The sequence below is a fragment of the Pongo abelii genome, chromosome 9 (assembly GCF_028885655.2).
Source record: "Pongo abelii isolate AG06213 chromosome 9, NHGRI_mPonAbe1-v2.0_pri, whole genome shotgun sequence".
In the NCBI taxonomy this organism is placed as follows: Eukaryota; Metazoa; Chordata; class Mammalia; order Primates; family Hominidae; genus Pongo; species Pongo abelii.
Genome location: NC_071994.2, coordinates 30,665,801 through 30,681,944, shown reverse-complemented (window position 1 = coordinate 30,681,944; position 16,144 = coordinate 30,665,801). Strand labels below are relative to the sequence as shown.

General features: G+C 39.0%; 1 protein-coding gene across 5 annotated transcripts in view; it reads left to right on the top strand.

Moving 5' to 3' along the window:
* Positions 1 to 16,144, top strand: part of RAG1 (recombination activating 1) — a 64,152-nt gene that overhangs the window by 25,582 nt on the left and 22,426 nt on the right. The window contains exon 1 of one of the 5 annotated variants that reach the window (XM_054524488.2): positions 789 to 900. The exons of the other annotated variants lie outside the window; for them this stretch is intronic. The gene's annotated coding sequence lies outside the window, so the exon portion shown is untranslated. Of the gene's footprint in view, positions 1 to 788; positions 901 to 16,144 lie in introns of those variants that run through there. 5 annotated transcript variants of the gene reach the window in all.

The following is a 16,144-nucleotide window of genomic DNA, read 5'->3' as shown; positions in this document are numbered from 1 at the left end:
TAAAACATTCAGATCATCACAATTTTCTCTTTACCTTTGACTACATTATATTACATTTTGACTGAAGGATTGTTCCGTAAAATTCTGTCATTTTGGAATGCATCAAGGTCTATCATGTGATCAATTTTTGTAAATATTCCATGGATTCCTGAAAGAAGTTGTTGGCATTTTTTAAAAATAGGGTGTAAAGTCTGAAATATATCTATTTCAAGTTCAACAATTCTATGGATTCCTGAAAGAAGTTGTCAGCATTTTTTAAAAATAGGATGTAAAGTCTGAGATATATCTATTTCAAGTTCAACACGTTAACTATAATATATGCATTGTTTAAATCTATACACACATATAGGCCAGATGTGATAATCCCAGCACTTTGGGTGGCCGAGGTGGGCAAATCACCTGAGCTCAGGAGTTCGAGACCAGCCTGGCCAACATGGTGAAACCTTGTCTTTACTAAAAATTCACAAATTAGCCAGGCATGGTGGCGTGTGCCTGTAATCCCAGCTACTCAGGAGGCTGAGGCAGAAGAATTCACTTGAACCTGGGAGGCGGATGTTGCAATGAGCCAAGATAGAGCCACTGTACTCTAGCCTGGGCAACAGAGCAAGACTCCCTCTCAAATAAATAAATAAATAAATAAAATAAATAGATACACACATATAATTTATTACATAGTAGTGTGTTTTCTTGTTACAAGTGAATTTCTGTCTATAGTCTTTTTTTTGTTTTAAATATTTCAATGCTATATCATTAACCCATGAAAGATAATTATTGTTAGCTCATCATTGTAGATTATGTATAATTTAATTTCTGGTCCTTATCAGGTATTCATCTCTTTCAGATCTGCTAGACCAGGTGGATATCTATCAAGTTCTCTTTCTCTCCTACAGAGTTAACTAGGTGAGTCTTCCACTTCTTAGGGAAGCTAAAGTAATAAAAAATAGAAACAAGTGAATCATTTGTAATAATAAATATAAATGGATGGAAGTCACCTATTACAAGGGAAGGATAGGATTAAAACATCAAATCCAATTGTAAACAACTTACAAAAAACCTAATGAAATGAAGTACTATTAGTTAAAACTGGAAACAATTCAAATGGCTACCCACTGTAAAATGCTTAAGTAAGTTTCGATATATTATACAATAGAATATGGCAATGAAACCAACTAAAATAGACCCATACACAACAAATGGGCTGAATCTTAACCATCATGTTGAATGAAAGAAGCCAGAAAAAAGTTTATTGCTCTTTTATTTACACAAACTTCAAAAATCTTGCTCTTAGGGAGGTATTTCTAGGTATTAAAAGTCTAAAATAAAACCAAGAAGCATTTACTCTAAGATGTGAGTAAAAAGGAGCATCTAAGATGCTGGTAAGATACTATTTCTTGATTTGTTTGGTAGTTCTATGGGTATTTGCTTTATAAACATTCATCGTACTGTGCATAAAAACATTTTGTATGTGTAATATATTTCAAAGTTTTTTAAAAAGACAAATTAAGAAAAATAGCATAGGTAGGTGAAAGGATGAGGATATATAAAGTAAATAAAATATTTATATTTTATAAAGTAAATAAAAATTTTATATTTATACTACATATATAAAGTAAATTTATTTATGTATTTATTTATTTTTTGAGATGGAGTCTCTCTCAGTTGCCCAGGCTGGAGTGCAGTGGCACGATCTTAGCTCACTGCAAGCTCCACCTCCCGGGTTCACCCCATTCTTCTGCCTCAACCTCCCGAGTAGCTGGGACTACAGGCGCCCGCCACCACACCTGGCTAATTTTTTGTATTTTTAGTAGAGATGGGGTTTCACCGTGTTAGCCAGGATGGTCTCGATCTCCTGACCTTGTGATCCACCTGCCTCGGCCTCCCAAAGTGCTGGGATTACAGGAGTCAGCCACCGTGCCCAGCCAATGTATTTATTTTAAATACAAAACAAACAACAACAATAAAACAATTCAGAGGCAGAAATCATTTTCCTAACTTTAATAGAAATAAAAAATCTTTATACCTATTGAGCCTCAGTTATGTAAGATGAGTAAGTTCTAGAGATCTGTTGTACAACCTAGTATCTATAGTTAACAATATGGTATTGTGCACTTTAAAATATGTTTAAATAAATATGTTTAGGCTTCGTGTTAAGTGTTCTTCACACAAAAGCAAAACAAAACAAAATGTAAAAGAACATAAGAAAATTTTCGGAGGTGATAAACATATTTAGGGTCTTGATTGTGGTGATGGTATCATGGGTGTATATACATGTCAAAACTCATCAAATGTGTACATTTTTGTGCGTCAATTTATATATTTTTAATCTATCAATTATACCTCAGTAAAACTTAAACAGAAAAAATCAAATAAAATACCAAATAGCATAGAAAAAGTCATTTTATTTTATCATACTTCCTTATCTTTGTGCTTCAAGGGTAAGTATTTTTCTTTGAAAAAGATTTTTTCCAGATCCTTTGTTATTCTTTAAATTTTAAAATTTTAATAACTTATGCCTTGAGGAGATCTCTGTTCATTATCTTTATGAGAGTATGATGATAAGCCCTAAAAAGCTAAAGCTTTGTTTCAGCTCTGGAAAACTGACTTTAATTACATCTTGAATAATGATTGCATTCCATTTCATTTGATTTGATTCAGTTATCTTTGGGGGAACACCCACTTACCATTTCACTTATCCTATAGTATCTATCTATCTCCATTTTTTTCCCTGATTATTTTCATCTCTTTATTCATTTCTTATGCGATCCTGGATTGTTCCTCCAGTTTGTCTTCTGCATTACCAAGCTGTAAAATTGTCTTTTAAAGCATAAATTTATTTTACCCCTTCTACTTGGGTGTTAGTTTCATTGTACTTTCTTCTTGGCTGATCTTCTTACCAAGGCCCTTACTTGTTCAATGGAGGCAAGTCCTTATAGGAACAAAAGTAAAAATGTTGCAATTTTTCTTCTGTTTTAGAAAAAGCCTTTTCTACTAAAGTATTTGGTCATTAAAAATGTGTTTCATTGTACTGTAGAATTTCTTCATAGATATCACATTGATTTTGTTCTATTATTGATCCTTGAAAGAAGAGAATTCTATGTAGAGCTAGTAGTGTTAAAGAACAGTATGCTGCCTATTTCTCCTATCACCATTCAGGGTGCTGTCCAGGGGCCAGCTGCAGTCCCAAATGCTAGCTGCAGCTCCTGCTTGGGTGTAAAGTCCGAATCTACCACATATAGAAAAGGCAATGCTAGCTTTCTTTCCAAATGCAAAGGCAAACAAACTCACATTGAAATTGTTCTTGCTCTATTCAATAGGTAATTATTTGGAAGAATAAGAGCAAATGGGGCAGGTTTTTGGTTTGTTGTACATTTTGCAGGTTGCTTTTAGTTTCACGCATTTTCTTTTAGATAGTAAAACAAATACATGTTCATTGAACTCAGCATAAATCTTACATGCGTCTAAAGCTGCATTTGCAAAAAGGCACAGTGAAGTTTTAGAGCGGTTTTTTGAGGGGGTCTTTAACCTTTTTTCCTTTGGCTGATTTCTTGGTTAGTGCAGTGATGCGTGGCTGAAGTAAATTTTTATTCTTGCCTTTGAAGTCTGCTTCTCAAATACTTGTGACAGCTTCTTATCTGAGGCGGATTTTCAATTCAGCTTCATGCTTCAAAGCCTGTTTGCTCTGGGCTGCCCAGTTCATCAGGGTCACCTCCTTTCCCACCCATCTCCAAGCTGGAACCTGTCCACGGGGCTGTCCTGTCGCTCAGGAAGAGGCCTCAATTCAATCATTAATGCACTTTCTCTTTCTCCCTCCCCTTACTTCTCAGTCTTTTTCTTCTGTTTTTCTTCCAGGCAATTTTCTCTGAAAAAATTGATGAATGGATTGAGACTCTTGTGGATTGAATTGTGTACCCCCCACATTTGTAGGTTGAAGCCCAACCCCAGTGTTATTGTATTTAGAGATCAGGCTTTTAGAAGGTAATTAAGATTAAAGGCGGTCGTAAGGGTGGGGTCTTAACCCAATAAGACTGGTATCTTTATAAGGAAAGAGAGACACCACCAGGGATGCATGCACAGAGGAAGGGCTATGGAAGAACGCAGCGAGAAGGCAGTCATCTGCAACCCAACGGGAGAGGCCTCAAGAGAAACCAGGCCTGCTGACACTTTGGTCTTTGTCTTCTAGCCTCTGGAAGTGTCAGAAATAAATGCTTGTTTAAGCCATCCAGTCTGTGGTGTTTTGTTATGGCAGCCCTAGGTGACTAATATAGACTCTGTCTACCCATCATCTGCTAATCTTTAGAGACTTCTTCTGGGGATCTTGCATATGTCCAGTTTTTTTGTTTTTATTTTTTTCGAGACAGAGTCTTGCTCTGTTGCCCAGGCTGGAGTGCAGTGGCGCTATCTCAGCTCACTGAAACCTCTGCCTCCCAGGTTCAAGTGATTCTCCTGCCTCAGCCTCCAGAGTGGCTGGGACTATAGGCACCTGCCACCACGCCTGGAGAATTTTGATATTTTTAGTAGAGACAGGGTTTCACTACATTGGCCAGGCTGGCCTTGAACTCCTAACCTCAGGTGATCTGCCCACCTCGGCCTCCCAAAATATTGGGGTTACAGGCATAAGCCATTGCACCCAGCCCCAGTTTTTATTACTAATATCAAGTACTGCTGAAATTTTCTCTCTTTTTGAATGTAAATCACAGGTATTTTAAAGGGACATTTGGGAAAGAAGAATTCGTTTGGTCTTCTATGAATCTCCTCTGAAACATTTCTTTTAGTTTCTGTCATGTCACTTAGCAGTTATGTTCTATTTTGTTCCATCCATTAATAGCAATAGCTTTAATATCATCTGCCCAATTAACCTGTAGCTTTCAAGCAGCAGGTTATTGTGTTCTATAATTCCTGTCTAGCACAATGTTTATGCTTAAAAGTGCTGGAGGGCTGGTCGTGTGAACATTGATCCTACGAATTGAGTCATTCTTGTTATACCTAACTAAAACAGAGTCGAGAAGCTGGGGGAGAAGTAGTCAGAACACATAACATTGCTCCAAGAATGTAATTCTCTGCAAACCTGCTTACTGAAATTGCCTGCTGTAATCTTCAACCAGTTTTGTCTAATGGTTTCTGAGACAACCTGCTACGGCTCTAAGATTAATTTTACTCACCGATGTCACTCGCCAATTGAAGCTTGCCAGCCCCCCAGAGCCTTACTAGTGCCAGTGAACTTTTCAAAGAACAATACTTAACATTTCTTTTCTTTATTTTATTTATTTATTTATTTTTGATACGGAGCCTTGCTCTGTCGCCCAGTCTGGAGTGCAGTGGCGTGATCTTGGCTCACTGCAAGCTCCGCCTCCCGGGTTCACGCCATTCTCCTGCCTCAGCCTCCCGAGTGGCTGGGACTACAGGCGCCCGCCACCACACATGGCTATTTTTTTTTTTTTGTATTTTTAGTAGAGACGGGGTTTCACCGTATTAGCCAGGATGGTCTTGATCTTCTGACCTCGTGATCTGCCCTCCTTGGTCTCCCAAAGTGCTGGGATTACAGGCGTGAGCCAAAGCCTCCGGCCTCTTTTCTTCATTTTTTAAAATGAAACCTCCAATCTTCTCTTTGTTCTTTGGCCATACCAAAGACTGCCCAGTCTCCGTGTATGGTCCGAACTGCAGTTCTTTCTTCCCAAATAAAATCTTACATTTCAGAGATTCGTCTCTCCATTTTTTATTTTGACTTCGACAGTTCATTGGTTTAAATCCTCAAATTGGACTCAGGGGCACAGTGATCTTGATCCTTTCTGTTTCCTACCTAGGTTTAAACGTGAATTCAGATTCCACAAGGTGTGAGGGAAGAGGGGCTGGGGCCTTCTCCCAACAAACATGAGTATTTAGGAGTCCCCAGTTCCGGTTTCCACATGACATGATATGCTGGTCTGTTGTTTTCCTCAGGGACCTAGAGGCAGATGTAGACAAATAGCAGGTGAGGAGGAAGGGTGGTGCTGAGCTGTAAACAGCAGCTGCGGGCTGTAAACAATGAAGCTATATTAAGAAAGTCCTGCATCTGCAGCATTCGGTTCAATCTTGCCACCCACTGGGCATACTCCTGAATTGACTTTCCATTGTCAGCTGATCAGTGACAGATGTGAAATGACTCGTTACACACACAGGTCACATTGGGAGGATTCTTAGACGTCATATTCTTTGGTGCTTCACAAAGTCTTATTGTGGCACATGAAATGATTTCAGATGGTGCACAAGATGATTTTACATGGACACATATTAATGTTGAACACACATTAACACTGAATTGCATTTCCAATATTCTTTCCATCTTTTTAGTTTTGGGATGGAGAAAGTATCTGTTTAGTGCTGGTAGGCCTTTTGACACTTCTGTTTATATTCACTAAACGAAATAATGTATACAGTGGTCCATATCCAAGACAAAGTGCCTTGAATTGGCTTAGGTCAGCAAACGACATAAGAAACAGGAAATGCTAGGCCCCTGCTTGGATAGCCGATGCCTGCTTGTTGGCCTCTCCCTTCTCCCTCTTGCCCCCCACTCTTAGTTGCCCTCACCAGAACCAAAAGTTTAGTCTAATATAAAAGCGTACTAGCCTGCAAAGTAGCTCGTTCCGTCTGCTGTTAATCAGCCTGTCCAGCTACTTAGGTCATAAGTCAAATACTTTAAGAGCTTCTGAGGTAACTAGGATTGCAATGCATTGTGGGCTGCAACAAAATGCAGCAAGACAACCCTAAAAAAAAAACCACCTACCAACCCTACCCAAAAATCAATAGGCAACATCTGGGAAGATTGTGACCCCATAGTACTCAGCCTATGAGGAACAGTGGGATGGACCTGCGCACTAGGGGATAAATTGCTTGTTGAAACTGTGCTGGGTGTGCCTGCCTATCAGACACCCGATCTTGCAAGACTGTCATTAAAAGTCTCACTTTCACTGTTCTTTCTGAGTTCATTGTTTGGGTTTGGACAGGTGAGTTTGTTTCTCACATTCACTATCTTCCCTCTCTTTATTAGAGAGCATTCTCTCTCCTACATTGTATTTCTACTACTACCATTTGATATCATATAAAAGTCCTTCTTTATATAAATTAATTTAACTGAACAAAGTGAGTCTCTTTAAAGACAAATATTAAACACATAACGCTGCAGGTGATATCTGGATAAGGGAATGATTGTGAAGGTGGTACACAGGGTAACATAGAGATGCTGGCATAGTTTATTATCGACCTCTATCCCCTCCCCTTTCCTTCTACACACAAAGAAACTGAGGCCTCTTTTGGAATGTTTTGCTGAGAGTCTGAGTTGGGAAAGTTGGGATAGACAGTGAACTAGTGGCATCTGTTATGACCAAGATGCCCAAGAGGAAGAGGGGCTGCCCCAGAAGTAACCAGAGGTTGGCACCTCTATGGATCCGGATCATGCCTGCTGTACAGAAAAGGTCTCTGACCAGCCACTCCTTTGCTTGTTCCCAGAAGACAGGGAGAAGAACAGTGAGAGGAGAATTGGGAGTGTGGCCTCTGTGGCATTGAATGGTACAGAAAACAGGGGACTTTCAGTCATATGAACTAGCAGTGCCACATGAAGGCAATGAAGCTTGGTGTCAATGGTTGTTGAGCTTGGGGCCATAAACCATGTTTTGAATTTTTTCCTTTTAATCAATCACATAATTATTGCTCTATATGTTATATACCTCCAGTGTAAAAAAAAATAGAAAAAAACCTTATACATAAAATTCACATGCAAAATATTTACAGATCTCAGTTGTGCAAATAAGTCCATTTCTTTATTTTCCTAAGCCAGCTGAATCTCCATTAGGAATCCCCATCAACTCAAAGGCAGGAAAAATTAATCTAATCAATGCCTCGTTTTCTCTGTCACTTCTGATTTGAACTAGTCACTACTGGATCTTTCTTCTTCCCCCATCTTCTTCTTCCTTGGTGACTCCTACATTTCTGACATTATGGCTCAGGGATGGCAGATAGGGAACTGGCTAACATCCTCTCAGGGTCTCAGACCCTGGCTGACCCTCTCAGGTTCTTAGGTATAGCCTTGATTAGACCCCAGTCTCTGTGGACGTCACCCTGGTCATCTGAACTGTACCTCTGCCTCCTCCTCCTCTTTGGAAGTGTGAGGTTGCCTCTCAACTACTTCTGTGTGCTTTTCACCAGTCCAGCATCAGAGAACCCACAATATGCTTGCCTCATCCCTCTGATGCCCTGTACCCCACACGGCTTTACTGCCTCTGCTGCTGCCAGGCCACATGCCGGCATGCCATAGCAGAACTGTGGGGTTTGCTCACTTTTCCAGGCTCTACCCAAGAAGTCAGACCCTCCCTGCCCTCAGATCCCAAAACTCATTGGGAGGTGGTTCTGTTGTGGCACTTACCCTGCTCTTGACTGAGTTAGAAGTGCAGCTTGGGCACAGGGGCCCTTCTTGGAGGCTCTTACCAGCCTCTCTCTTGTTTGGCCTCTCCCTTCCACCTCTCCTTCCAACCTCCTTCTCTAGCTCAAGAAATATTGATCACATACAGGAATAAAACAACTTACCTCTTGGTCCAAATTTATTATTTGTGGAATACACTAAATTCAGAAGGCCTAGGTTAAGGCAAATCAACCTTTTTTGGGGGAACTTCTTCTTTTCTGTGTAATGAGTGTCAACAGACTAATTAGAAGATGCTATAAAGATTTGTGGACAAGTTTTTATGCGGACATAGTATTCATTTCTCTGGGATAAATGGCCAGAAGCACAATTCCTTGGTTTTATGGTGTTGCATGTTTGGTGTTTTCCAATTTAATAGACATTAAAAAAGAGTTTCAAAGATACAGAGAAATTGAGAAGATAGTACAGAGAATTCTCTCATAGCCCTACCTGGTTTCCTTTATTAACAAATCATATTCATATGGAACATTTTCCACAATTCATGAACCAGTAAACTTCCTTTAGCCATTTCTTTAGGGTAGGTACAATTGGCTGAATAATGGCCCTCAGAGATATCAGGGCTTAGTCCCTGGGACCTATAAACGTGGCAGAGACTGCAGATGTGATCAAGTGAAAAAGATTTTAAGTTAAGGAGGTTGTCCTGCATCATCCAGATGGACCCCAAATACAATCCTAAGTGTTCTTATCAGAGAAGAAGGGGGAATTATTAACATAGAAGGGCTGACAAGGAGACCACTGAGGCAGAGATTGGAATGATGTGGCCACTCTGATAGAACACAAAGAAAGCAGCTCTAGGGGCTGGAGATAAGGAACGAATTCCACCCTGGAACCTTTCAAAACTGAAATGGTACCAGAGGAATCTAAGAATTTCTCTCTAGTCTAGTTCCCCCTTCTGAAGACAGCCAGTGTTAACAGGTCCTTGTGCATCTTTCCAGAGATATCTGATGCATATATAAGCAAAATATATGTTTATATATTTTCCCTCTCTTTTCACCCAAATGATGTCATGTACATTGTTCTGTATCCTGCTTTTTCCCACTAACAATAACTCTTGAAGACCATTGCATTTAAGTAGTTTTCTTTTTCTTTTTAATGGTTGATGTGGTCTGGCTGTGTGTCCTCACCCAAATCTCATCTAGAATTGTAATCCTCATGTGTCGAGGGAGGGACCCTGTGGGAGGTGATTGGATCATGGCGGGGCTTCCCTCATTCTGTTCTCATGATTGTGAATGAGTTCTCACGAGATCTGATGGTCTAAAAGTGTGTGGCAGATCCCCCCTCGTTCTCTCTTTTCTGCAACCATGCTTCCCCTTTGCCTTCTGCCATGATTGTAAGCTTCCTGAGGCCTCTTCAGCCATGTGGAACTGTGAGTCAATTAAACCTCTTCTCTTTGTAAATTACCCAGTCTCAGGTAGTTCTTTGTAGCAGTGTGAGAATGGACTAATACAATGGTTGCATTACATTCCGTTGAAAAGATATATTAGAATTTATTTATCCAGTGACAACTTTAGCTGTTCTCAATATTTTATTATTACAAACCGAACTTCAATAAATAATTTTTACACATATCTTTTTTTGCATTAAAGTGTATCTGAATATTCTTGGGATAAATTAAATAGATGTGGAATTTGTAGATCAAACAGTGAGTGCATGGGCTGAATTGTGTCCCCCCAAAATTCACAAGTTAAAGCTCTAACCTTCAATGTGTCTGTGTTTAAAGATAGGATCTATGAAGAAGGAGTTAAGATTAAGGGAAGTCATAAGGGTGGGCTTGAATTCAATGTGACTGGTGTCACATTTGTAAGAAGAGAAAGAGACACCAAGAAAGTGAGTCATAGAGAAAAGACCATATGAGGGCACGGCAAGATGGTCGTCAGCAAGCCAAGGAGAGAGATCTCACCAGAAACCAATTCTCCTGACACCTTGACCTCCAGAACTGTGAGAAAATAAATTTCTGTTATTTAGGCCACCCAGACTGTGATATTTTGTCACAAAAGCCCTAGAAGACAAACAGTGCATATGTAATTTTGACAATTATTGCCAAATTGCTGTCTATACAAGTTGGATCACTTTGTACTTTTTCCAGCTTCTGTTCTTCTATTGGCAGACATTTAGGCCATTTTCAACAGATTGTAACAAACCATGCTGCAACTAACATTATAAACTTAAAAAAAATAAAGTTTAAGCTGTGTCTGAGAGATTCTGGTATGTTGTGTCTTTGTTCTCATTGGTTTCAAAGAACTTATGTCTTAATTTCATTATTTATCCAGTAGTCATTCAGAAGCAGGTTGTTCAGTTTCCATGTAGTTGTGCAGTTTTGAATGAGTTTCTTAATCCTGAGTTCTAATTTGATTGCACTGTGGTCTGAGAGACTTGTGATTTCCATTCTTTTGCATTTGCTGAGGACAGTTTTACTACCAATTATGTGGTCAATTTTAGAATAGGTGCTAAGAAGAATGTATATTCTGTTGATTTGGGGTGGAGAGTTCTGTAGATGTCTATTAGGTCCACTTGGTCCGGAGCTGAGTTCAAATCGTGAATATCCTTGTTAATTTTCTGTCTTGTTGATCTAATATTGACTGGGGTGTTAAAGTCTCCCACTATTATTGTGTGGGATTCTAAGCCTCTTTGTAGTTATCTAAGAACTCGCTTATGAATCTGGGTGCTCCTGTATTGGCTGCATATATATTTAGGATAGTTAGCTCTTCTTGTTTCATTGATCCCCTTACCATAATGTAATGCTCTTCTTTGTATTTTTTTATCTTCGTCGGTTTAAAGTCTGTTTTGTTAGAGACTAGGATTGCAACCCCTGCTTTCTTTTTGCTTTCCATTTGCTTGGTAAATCTTCCTCCATCCCTTTATTTTGATTCTATGTGTGTCTTTGCACATGAGATGGGTCTCCTGAATATGGCACATCGATGGGTGTTTACTCTTTATCCAATTTGCCAGTCTGTGTCTTTTAATTGGGGGCATTTAGCCTGTTTATATTTAAGGTTAATATTGTAATGTGTGAATTTGATCCTGTCATTTTGATGCTAGCTGGTTATTTTGCCCATTTGTTGATGCAGTTTCTTCATAGTGTCGATGGACTTTACAATTTGGTATGTTTTTGCAGTGGCTGGTACTGGTTTTTCCTTTCCATATCTAGTGCTTCCTTCAGGAGCTCTTGTAAGGCAGGCCTGGTGGTGACAAAATCTCTCAGCATTTGCTTGACTGTAAAGGATTTTATTTCTCCTTCACGTATGAAGCTTAGTTTGGCCAAGTTGAAAATTCTTTTCTTTAAGAATGTTGAATATTGGCCCCTACTCTCTTCTGGCTTGCAGGGTTTCTGTAGAGAGATCCACTCTTAGTCTGATGGCCTTCCCCTTTGTGGGTAATCCGACCTTTATCTCTGGCTGCCCTTAACATTTTTTCTTTCATTTCAACCTTGGTGAATCTGACAATTATGTGTCCTGGGGTTGCTCTTCTCAAGGGGTATCTTTGTGGTGTTCTCCGTAGTTCCTGAATTTGAATGTTGGCCTGTCATGCTAGGTTGGAGCTAAAGCAGTGTTTAGACAGAAATTTATAACACTAAATGCCCACAGGAGAAAGTGGGGAAGATCTAAAATTGACACCCTAGCATCACAATAAAAAGAACTAGAGAAGCAAAAACAAACAAATTCAAAAGTTAGCAGAAGACAAGAAATAACTAAGATCAGAGCAGAACTGACAGAGATAGAGGCACACAAACTCTTCAAAAAATCAATGAATCCAGGAGCTGGTTTTTTGAAAAGATCAACAAAATAGATAGACTGCTAGCCAGACTAATAAAGAAGAAAAGATAGAAGAATCAAATAGACACAATAAAAAATGATAAAGTGGATATCACCACTGATCCCACAGAAATACAACTACCATCAGAGAATACTATAAACACCTCTATGCAAATAAACTAGAAAATCTAGAAGAAATGGATAAATTCATGGACACATATACCCTCCCAAGACTAAACCAGGAAGAAGCCAAATCCCTGAGTAGACCAATAACAAATTCTGAAATTGAGGCAGTAATTTATAGCCTACCAACCAAAAAAAGTCCAGGACCAGATGGATTCACAGCCAAATTCTACCAGAGGTACAAAGAGGAGCTGGTGTCATTCCTTCTGAAAATATTCCAAACAATAGAAAAAGATAAAATTGCCCATAACTCATTTTATGAGGCTAGCATCATCCTGATACCAAAACCCAACAAAGACTCAACAAAAAAAGAAAATTTCAGGCCAATACCCCTGATGAACGTCGATGTGAAAATCCTCAATAAAATACTGGCAAACCTAATACAGCAGCACATCAAAAAGCTTATTCACCATGATCAAGTCAGCTTCATCCCTGGGATGCAAGGCTGGTTCAACATACACAAATCAATAAATGTAATCCATCACATAAACAGAACCAATGACAAAAACTACATGATTATATCAATAGATGCAGAAAAGGCCTTTCATAAAATTCAACACCCCTTCATGCTAAAAACTCTCAATAAACTAGGTATTGATGGAATGTATCTCAAAATAATAAGAGCTATTTATGACAAACTCACAGCCAATATCATACTGAATGGACAAAAGCTAGAAGCATTTCCTTTGAAAACTGGCACAAGACAAGGATGCCCTCTCTCACCACTCCTATTCAACATAGTATTGGAAGTTCTGGCCAAGGCAATCAGGCAAGAGAAAGAAATAAAGTGTATTCAAATGGGAAGGGAGGAAGTCAAATTGTCTCTGTTTGCAGATGACATGATTGTACATTTAGAAAACTCTGTCTCAGCCCATATCTCCTTCAGCTGATAAGCAACTTCAGCAAAGTCTCGGGATACAAAATCGATGTGCAAAAATCAGAAGCATTCCTATACAGCAATAATAGACAAACAGCCAAATCATGAGTGAACTCCCATTCACAATTGCTACAAAAAAAATAAAATACCTAGGAATCCAACTTACAAGAGATGTGAAGGACCTCTTCAAGGAGAACTACAAACCACTGCTCAAGGAAATAAAAGAGGACACAAACAAATGGCAAAACATTCCATGCTCATGGATAGGAAGAATCAATATCGTGAAAATGGCCATACAGCCCAAAATAATTTATAGATTCAATGCTATCCCCATCAAGCTACCACTGACTTTCTTCACAGAATTGGAAAAAACTACTTTAAATTTCATATGGAACCAAAAAAGAGCCCATATGGTCAAGACAATTCTAAGCAAAAAGAATAAAGCTGGAGGCATCACGCTACCTGACTTCAAACTATACTACAAGGCTACAGTAACCAAAACAGCATGGTACTGATACCAAAACAGGTATATAGACCCATGGAACCAAACGGAGGCATTAGAAATAATGCCACAGATCTACAACCATCTGATCTTTGACAAACCTGATAAAAACAAGCAATGGGGAAAGGATTCCCTATTTAATAAATGGTGTCAGAAAAACTGGCTAGCCATATGCAGAAAACTGAACCTGGACCCCTTCCTTACACCTTATACAAAAATTAACTCAAGATGGATTAAAGACTTAAATGTAAGACTGAAAACCATAAAAACCCTAGAAGAAAACCTAGGCAATACCATTCAGGATATAGGCATGGGCAAAGACTTCATGACTAAAACACCAAAAGCAATGGCAACAAAAGCCAAAATTGACAAATGGGATCTAATTAAACTGGAGAGCTTCTGCACAGCAAAAGAAACTATCATCAGAGTGAACAGGCAACCTACAGAATGGGGGAAAGTGTTTGCAATCTATCTATCTGACAAAGGGCAAATATCCAGAAGCTACAAAGAACTTAAACAACTTTATAAGAAAAATACAAACAACCCTGTCAAAAAGTGGGTTAAGGATATGAACAGACATTTCTCAAAAGAAGACATTTATGCAGCCAACAAACAAAAGCTCATCATCACTATCATTAGAGAAATGCAAATGAAAACCACAATGAGATACCATCTCACACCAGTTAGAATGGTGATCATTAAAACGTCAGGAAACAACAGATGCTGGAGAGGATGTGGAGAATAGGAACTCTTTTACGTGGTTGGTGGCAGTGTAAATTAGTTCAACCATTGTGGAAGACAGTGTGGTGATTCCTCAAGGATCTAGAACCAGAAATACCATTTGACCTAGCAATCTCGTTACTGAGTATATGCCCAAAGGATTTATAAATCATGCTACTATAAAGACACATGCACATGTATGTTTATTGCAGCACTGTTCACAATAGCAAAGACTTGGAACCAACCCAAAAGCCCATCAATGATAGACTGGATAAAGAAAATGTGGCACATATACACCATGGAATACTATGCAGCCACAGAAAAGGATGAGTTCATGTCATTTGCAGAGACATAGATAAAGCTGGAAACCATCATTCTTAGCAAACTAACACAGGAATGCAAACCAAACACTACTTGTTCTCATTCATAAGTGGGAGTTGAACAATGAGAACACATGGACACAGGGAGGGGAACATCACATAATGGAGCCTGCTGGGGACTGGAGAGCTGGGGAGGGATAGCATTAGGAGAAATACCTAATGCAGATGATGGCTTGATGGGTGCAGCAAACCACCATGGCAAGCATATACCTATGTAACAAACTTGGACGTCTTGCACATGTATCCCAGAACTTAAAAGTATAATAATAATAAAAAAAGGTTTTTGGTTTTCCGATTAAGAATTGTATACCAAATCAAAAGATGGCAGGTAATTGCTTTAATCAGGACTCCAAATTTGACCTACCCTAAGAGAAAAAAAGAGACTTATTTAGAACATCAAAGAGGCTCTAAAATTCCAAACATACTGTGGATTGACCTGAACTTTTCCTTATGAGGTGACCCCGCATTTTTAGAAAGGCATAGTTTCTAAGGACTATTCACAATGGCAGAAGAAAAGATCTTCACATATATTAGTTAGGACTTATGGTTTTGAGGGTTAGATGACCCAAATTCAACTTGGGTTAAACGGGAAATGGAATTGCTTGACTCTTATTACAGAGAAGCCTGTGAAGTTGAAGTTTATTTCAGGCATAGCTGCGTCCAAGAGTTTAAATGATGTCATCAGTCTTTTCTCAGTGCCTTTTTCCTTCTCTTGCCTAGTTGGACTTCATTCTCATGTAGGTTTTTCTCATAAGATAGCATGATGGACTTTGGCAGCTCCAAGCATATGGGATCCTTTGGTATCACAGACTAAGAGAAAAAAGTGTCCTTTCTCTCTATTGTTCATATCAATCCCACAGAAGTACTCTGCCTAGTTGGGTCATGTGACTAACCCTGGATCCATCACTTTATCTAAGGAATTGGGAACTTTTGATTGGCTGGCCTTGGTTCAGTGAAGGAGGCAGGGCCAGATGACTGATAGCAATGTCAGGTTTACTATGAAAGAAGAGGTTGTTCTCAGTTGGCAAAAGTATTGGACAGATGGGAAAGTAACTGATAGCAACTCTCCTACAGAATATCAAATTGTAGTCAGAATGTTGCTTGGTGAGAATGTAGTCAAAGCAAAAGGATTTAGCTGGATGATTAAAAAGTGTAGTAAATTCAGACAATGATAGTTTTAGGTATTCTTCTAGCTGTATGTGCCTCAATGATAAGAAAGTGGCAGTTTTTGGGTTTATGACTCCCTTCCTTTGGCATGTGTATGTGTGTATCATAGGTCTT